Source organism: Triticum aestivum, chromosome 2D, assembly GCF_018294505.1.
Source record: "Triticum aestivum cultivar Chinese Spring chromosome 2D, IWGSC CS RefSeq v2.1, whole genome shotgun sequence".
Lineage (NCBI taxonomy): Eukaryota > Viridiplantae > Streptophyta > Magnoliopsida > Poales > Poaceae > Triticum > Triticum aestivum.
Window position 1 is genome coordinate 94,359,455 of NC_057799.1, and position 8,518 is coordinate 94,367,972.

An 8,518-nucleotide genomic window follows, 5' to 3' on the forward strand; every position below is an offset into this window, starting at 1 on the left:
CGCCCTTTTGCCTCTTTGCCGTCCGCTGGCAGACGGCAAAGAGGTGGGGCGTTAAGTTTTCCCCAAACGGGCGGGGGGGTAGGGGCCACCTCTCTCTTTGCCGTCCGCCAGCTGACGGCAAAGAAAAGAGCTTCTTTGCCGTCTGCCACTTCTTTGCCATCCGCTTTTTGGTAGCTGATGGCAAAGAGCTTCTTTGCCGTCAGCTAGCGGACGGCAAAGAGCTGGCAGATGGCAAATTAGTTGATTCCAGTAGTGAATTGTATTGTCCGGAAATCGTAATACATGTGTGAATACATAGACCACAACGTGTCCCTAGTAAGCCTCTAGTTGACTAGCTCGTTGATCAACAGATAGTCATGGTTTCCTGACTATGGACATTGGATGTCATTGATAACGGGATCACATCATTAGGAGAATGATGTGATGGACAAGACCCAATCCTAAGCATAGCATAAAAGATCGTGTAGTTTCGTTTGCTAGAGCTTTTCCAATGTCAAGTATCTTTTCCTTAGACCATGAGATCGTGCAACTCCCGGATACCGTAGGAGTGCTTTGGGTGTGCCAAACGTCACAACGTAACTGGGTGACTATAAAGGTGCACTACGGGTTTCTCCGAAAGTGTCTGTTGGGTTGGCACGGATCGAGACTGGGATTTGTCACTCCGTGTGACGGAGAGGTATCTCTGGGCCCACTCGGTAATGCATCATCATAATGAGCTCAATGTGACTAAGGCGTTAGTCACGGGATCATGCATTGCGGTACGAGTAAAGAGACTTGCCGGTAACGAGATTGAACAAGGTATTGGGATACCGACGATCGAATCTCGGGCAAGTAACATACCGATTGACAAAGGGAATTGCATACGGGATTGATTGAATCCTCGATACCGTGGTTCATCCGATGAGATCATCATGGAACATGTGGGAGCCAACATGGGTATCCAGATCCCGCTGTTGGTTATTGACCGGAGAGGCGTCTCGGTCATGTCTGCATGTCTCCCGAACCCGTAGGGTCTACACACTTAAGGTTCGGTGACGCTAGGGTTGTAGAGATATGTGTATGCGGAAACCCGAAAGTTGTTCGGAGTCCCGGATGAGATCCCGGACGTCACTAGGAGTTCCGGAATGGTCCGGAGGTGAAGAATTATATATAGGAAGTCAAGTTTCGGCCACCGGGAAAGTTTCGGGGGTTACCGGTATTGTACCGGGACCACCGGAAGGGTCCTGGGGGTCCACCGGGTGGGGCCACCTATCCCGGAGGGCCCCGTGGGCTTAAGTGGGAAGGGAACCAGCCCCTAGTGGGCTGGGCGCCCCCCCATGGGCCTCCCCCATGCGCCTAGGGTTGCAAACCCTAGGGTGGGGGGCTTCCCACTTGCCTTGGGGGGCAAGGCACCCCCTTGGCCGCCGCCCCCCACCCTAGATGGGTTTGGCCGGCGCCCCCCCTCCCAAGGGGGCCTATATAAAGGGGGGGAGGGCAGGATAACTACAGCCTTGGGCGCCTCCCTCCTCCCCTGCAACACCTCTCTCTCTCGTATAAGCTCGGCGAAGCCCTGCCGACATCCCGCTGCATCCACCACCACGCCGTCGTGCTGCTGGATCTCCATAAACCTCTCCTTCCCCCTTGCTGGATCAAGAAGGAGGAGACGTCGCTGCACCGTACGTGTGTTGAACGCGGAGGTGCCGTCCGTTCGGCACTCGGTCATCGGTGATTTGGATCACGGCGAGTACGACTCCGTCATCCACGTTCATTGGAACGCTTCCGCTCGCGATCTACAAGGGTATGTAGATGCACTCCTTTCCCCTCGTTGCTAGTATACTCCATAGATGCATCCTTGTGAGCGTAGGAAAATTTTAAAATTATGCTACGATTCCCAAAAGTGGCATCATGAGCCAGGTTTATGCGTAGTTACTATGCACGAGTAGAACACAAAGAAGTTGTGGGCGTTGATGTTGCCAATTCTTCTTGCCGCTACTAGTCGTTTCTTGTTTCGGCGGTATTGTAGGATGAAGCGGCCCGGACCGACCTTACACGTACGCTTACGTGAGACAGGTTCCACCGACTGACATGCACTAGTTGCATAAGGTGGCTAGCGGGTGTCTGTCTCTCCTACTTTAGTCGGAACGGATTCGATGAAAAGGGTCCTTATGAAGGGTAAATAGAAATTGGCAAATCACGTTGTGGTCATACGTAGGTAAGAAACGTTCTTGCTAGAAACCTACAAACCACGTAAAAACTTGCAACAACAATTAGAGGACGTCTAACTTGTTTTTGCAGCAAGTGCTATGTGATGTAATATGGCCAGAAGATGTGATGAGTGATATATGTGATGTATGAGATTGATCATATTCTTGTAATAGGAATCACGACTTGCATGTCGATGAGTATGACAACCGGCAGGAGCCATAGGAGTTGTCTTTATTATTTTGTATGACCCGCGTGTCATTGAATAACACCATGTAAATTACTTTACTTTGTTGCTAAACGCGTTAGCCATAGAAGTAGAAGTAATCGTTGGCGTGACGACTTCATGAAGACACAATGATGGAGATCATGATGATGGAGATCATGGTGTCATGCCGGTGACGAAGATGATCATGGTGCCCCGAAGATGGAGATCAAAGGAGCATAATGATATTGCCATATCATGTCACTATTTGATTGCATGTGATGTTTATCATGTTTTTGCATCTTATTTGCTTAGAACGACGGTAGTGAGTAAGATGATCCCTTATAATAATTTCAAGAAAGTGTTCACCCTAACTGTGCACCGTTGCGAAGGTTCGTTGTTTCGAAGCACCACGTGATGATCGGGTGTGATAGATTCTAACGTTCGCATACAACGGGTGTTGACGAGCCTAGCATGTACAGACATGGCCTCGGAACACACGCAATACACTTAGGTTAACTTGACGAGCCTAGCATGTACAGACATGGCCTCGGAACACGGAGGACCGAAAGGTCGAGCATGAGTCGTATAGAAGATACGATCAACATGGAGATGTTCACCGATCTTGACTAGTCCATCTCACGTGATGATCGGACACGGCCTAGTTAACTCGGATCATGTTTCACTTAGATGACTAGAGGGATGTCTATCTGAGTGGGAGTTCATTGAGTAATTTGATTAAATGAACTTAATTATCATGAACTTAGTCTAAAATCTTTACACTATGTATTGTAGATCAAATGGCCCACGTTGTCCTCAATTTCAACGCGTTCCTAGAGAAAACCAAGCTGAAAGATGATGGCAGCAACTATACGGACTGGGTCCGGAACCTGAGGATCATCCTCATAGCAGCCAAGAAAGATTATGTCCTAGAAGCACCGCTAGGTGAAGCACCAATCCCAGAGAACCAAGATGTTATGAACGCTTGGCAGCAGCGTGCTGATGATTACTCCCTCGTTCAGTGCGGCATGCTTTACAGCTTAGAACCGGGTCTCCAAAAGCGTTTTGAGAAACATGGAGCATATGAGATGTTCGAGGAGCTGAAAACGGTTTTCCAAGCTCATGCCCGGGTCGAGAGATATGAAGTCTCCGACAAGTTCTTCAGCTGTAAAATGGAGGAGAATAGTTCTGTTAGTGAGCACATACTCAGAATGTCTGGGTTGCACAACCGCTTGTCTCAGCTGGGAGTTAATCTCCCGGATGATGCGGTCATTGACAGAATCCTTCAGTCGCTTCCACCAAGCTACAAGAGCTTTGTAATGAACTTCAATATGCAGGGGATGGAAAAGACCATTCCCGAGGTATATTCAATGCTGAAATCGGCGAAGGTGGAGATCAGAAAAGAACATCAAGTGTTGATGGTGAATAAAACCACTAAGTTCAAGAAGGGCAAGGGTAAGAAGAACTTCAAGAAGGACGGCAAGGGAGTTGCCGCGCCCGGTAAGCCAGTTACTGGGAAGAAGTCGAAGAATGGACCCAAGCCAGAAACTGAGTGCTTTTATTGCAAGGGAAGTGGTCACTAGAAGCGGAACTGCCCCAAATACTTAGCGGACAAGAAGGCCGGCAACGCCAAAGGTATATGTGATATACATGTAATTGATGTGTACCTTACCAGTACTCGTAGTAGCTCCTGAGTATTTGATACTGGTGCGGTTGCTCATATTTGTTACTCAAAACAGGAACTACGGAATAAACGGAGACTGGCGAAGGACGAGGTGACGATGCGCGTCGGGAATGGTTCCAAGGTCGATGTGATCGCCGTCGGCACGCTACCTCTGCATCTACCTACGGGATTAGTTTTAAACCTCAATAATTGTTATTTAGTGCCAGCTTTGAGCCTGAACATTGTATCTGGATCTCGTTTAATTTGAGATGGCTACTCATTTAAATCCGAGAATAATGGTTGTTCTATTTATTTGAGAGATATGTTTTATGGTCATGCCCCGCTAGTCAATGGTTTATTTTTGATGAATCTCGAACGTGATGTTACACATGTTCATAGTGTGAATACCAAAAGATGTAAAGTTGATAACGATAGTCCCACATACTTGTGGCACTGCCGCCTTGGTCACATTGGTGTCAAGCGCATGAAGAAGCTCCATGTAGATGGACTTTTGGAGTCTCTTGATTACGAATCATTTGACACGTGCGAACCATGCCTCATGGGTAAGATGACCAAGACTCCGTTCTCTGGAACAATGGAGCGAGCAACCAACTTATTGGAAATCATACATACCGATGTGTGCGGTCCAATGAGTGTTGAGGCTCGCGGAGGATATCGTTATGTTCTCACTCTCACTGATGACTTAAGTAGATATGGGTATATCTACCTAATGAAACACAAGTCTGAAACCTTTGAAAAGTTCAAGAATTTCAGAGTGAAGTTGAGAATCAACGTGACAGGAAAATAAAATTCTTACGATCAGATCGTGGTGGAGAATATTTAAGTCACGAATTTGGTACACACTTAAGGAAATGTGGAATAGTTTCACAACTCACGCCGCCTGGAACACCTCAGAGAAACGGTGTGTCCGAACGTCGTAATCGCACTCTATTGGATATGGTGCGATCTATGATGTCTCTTACCGATTTACCGCTCTCATTTTGGGGCTATGCTTTAGAGACTGCCGCATTCACTTTAAATAGGGCTCCGTCGAAATCCGTTGAGACGACACCGTATGAATTATGGTTTGGGAAGAAACCTAAGCTGTCGTTTCTAAAAGTTTGGGGATGCGATGCTTATGTCAAGAAACTTCAACCTGAAAAGCTCGAACCCAAGTCGGAAAAATGCGTCTTCATAGGATACCCTAAGGAAACTATTGGGTATACCTTCTACCTCAGATCCGAAGGCAAGATCTTCGTTGCCAAGAACGGGTCCTTTCTGGAGAAGGAGTTTCTCTCGAAAGAATTAAGTGGGAGGAAAGTGGAACTTGATGAGGTGATAGTCACCCCTTCCAAACCGGAAAGTAGCGCAACGCGGGAAAATGTTCCTGTGGTGCCTACACCGACTGGGGAGGAAGTTAATGATGATGATCATGAAGCTTCGGATCAAGTTACTACTGAACTTCGTAGGTCCACAAGGACACATTCTGCACCAGAGTGGTACGGCAACCCTGTCCTGGAAATCATGTTGTTAGACAACGGTGAACCTTCGAACTATGAAGAAGCGATGGCGGGCCCGGATTCCGACAAATGGCTAGAAGCCATGAAATCCGAGATAGGATCCATGTATGAAAACGAAGTATGGACTTTGACTGACTTGCCCGACGATCGGCGAGCCATAGAAAATAAATGGATCTTTAAAAAGAAGACAGACGCGGATGGTAATGTAACCATCTATAAGGCTCGACTTGTCGCTAAGGGTTATCGACAAGTTCAAGGGGTTGACTACGATGAGACTTTCTCACCCGTAGCGAAGCTGAAGTCCGTCCGAATCATGTTAGCAATTGCCGCATACTATGATTATGAGATATGGCAGATGGACGTCAAAACGGCATTCCTTAACGGCTTCCTTAAGGAAGAGTTGTATATGATGCAGCCGGAAGGTTTTATCGATCCTAAGAATGCTAACAAAGTATGCAAGCTCCAGCGCTCAATCTATGGGCTGGTGCAAGCATCTCGGAGTTGGAACATTCGCTTTGATGAGATGATCAAAGCGTTTGGGTTTACACAGACTTATGGAGAAGCCTGTGTTTACAAGAAAGTGAGTGGGAGCTCTGTAGCATTTCTCTTATTATATGTGGATGACATATTATTGATGGGAAATGATATAGAATTCTTGGAAAGTATAAATGCCTATTTGAATAAGTGTTTTTCAATGAAGGACCTTGGAGAAGCTGCTTATATATTAGGCATCAAGATCTATAGAGATAGATCAAGACGCCTCATTGGTCTTTCACTGAGTACATACCTTGACAAGATATTGAAGAAGTTCAATATGGATCAGTCCAAGAAGGGGTTCTTGCCTGTATTGCAAGGTGTGCAGTTGAGCACGGCTCAATGCCCGACCACGGAAGAAGATATAGAAAAGATGAGTGTCATCCCCTATGCCTCGGCCATAGGGTCTATTATGTATGCCATGCTGTGTACCAGAGCTGATGTAAACCTTGCCGTAAGTTTGGTAGGAAGGTACCAAAGTAATCCCGGCATGGAACACTGGACAGCGGTCAAGAATATCCTGAAGTACCTGAAAAGGACTAAGGATATGTTTCTCGTTTATGGAGGTGACGAAGAGCTCGTCGTAAAGGGTTACGTCGATGCTAGCTTCGACACAGATCTGGATGACTCGAAGTCACAAACCGGATACGTGTATATTTTGAATGGAGGAGCAGTAAGCTGGTGCAGTTGCAAGCAAAGCGTTGTGGCAGGATCTACATGTGAAGTGGAGTACATGGCAGCCTCGGAGGCAGCGCAGGAAGCAGTCTGGATGAAGGAGTTCATTACCGACCTAGGGGTGATTCCCAATGCGTCGGGCCCGATGACTCTCTTCTGTGACAACACTGGAGCTATTGCCCTTGCCAAGGAGCCCAGGTTTCACAGGAAGACCAGGCATATCAAGCGTCGCTTCAACTCCATTCGTGAAAGTTTTCAAAATGGAGACATAGATATTTGTAAAGTACATACGGACCTGAATGTAGCAGATCCGTTGACTAAACCTCTCCCTAGAGCAAAACATGATCAACACCAGGACGCAATGGGTGTTCGATTCATCACAATGTAACTAGATTATTGACTCTAGTGCAAGTGGGAGACTGTTGGAAATATGCCCTAGAGGCAATAATAAATGGTTATTATTATATTTCTTTGTTCATGGTAATTGTCTATTGTTCATGCTATAATTGTATTGTCCGGAAATCGTAATACATGTGTGAATACATAGACCACAACGTGTCCCTAGTAAGCCTCTAGTTGACTAGCTCGTTGATCAACAGATAGTCATGGTTTCCTGACTATGGACATTGGATGTCATTGATAACGGGATCACATCATTAGGAGAATGATGTGATGGACAAGACCCAATCCTAAGCATAGCATAAAAGATCGTGTAGTTTCGTTTGCTAGAGCTTTTCCAATGTCAAGTATCTTTTCCTTAGACCATGAGATCGTGCAACTCCCGGATACCGTAGGAGTGCGTTGGGTGTGCCAAACGTCACAACGTAACTGGGTGACTATAAAGGTGCACTACGGGTTTCTCCGAAAGTGTCTGTTGGGTTGGCACGGATCGAGACTGGGATTTGTCACTCCGTGTGACGGAGAGGTATCTCTGGGCCCACTCGGTAATGCATCATCATAATGAGCTCAATGTGACTAAGGCGTTAGTCACGGGATCATGCATTGCGGTACGAGTAAAGAGACTTGCCGGTAACGAGATTGAACAAGGTATTGGGATACCGACGATCGAATCTCGGGCAAGTAACATACCGATTGACAAAGGGAATTGCATACGGGATTGATTGAATCCTCGACACCGTGGTTCATCCGATGAGATCATCGTGGAACATGTGGGAGCCAACATGGGTATCCAGATCCCGCTGTTGGTTATTGACCGGAGAGGCGTCTCGGTCATGTCTGCATGTCTCCCGAACCCGTAGGGTCTACACACTTAAGGTTCGGTGACGCTAGGGTTGTAGAGATATGTGTATGCGGAAACCCGAAAGTTGTTCGGAGTCCCGGATGAGATCCCGGACGTCACGAGGAGTTCCGGAATGGTCCGGAGGTGAAGAATTATATATAGGAAGCCAAGTTTCGGCCACCGGGAAAGTTTCGGGGGTTACCGGTATTGTACCGGGACCACCGGAAGGGTCCTGGGGGTCCAACGGGTGGGGCCACCTATCCCGGAGGGCCCCGTGGGCTTAAGTGGGAAGGGAACCAGCCCCTAGTGGGCTGGGCGCCCCCCCATGGGCCTCCCCCCATGCGCCTAGGGTTGCAAACCCTAGGGTGGGGGGGCTTCCCACTTGCCTTGGGGGGCAAGGCACCCCCTTGGCCGCCGCCCCCCCACCCTAGATGGGTTTGGCCGGCGCCCTCCCGTCCCAAGGGGGCCTATATAAAGGGGGGAGGGCAGGATAACTACAG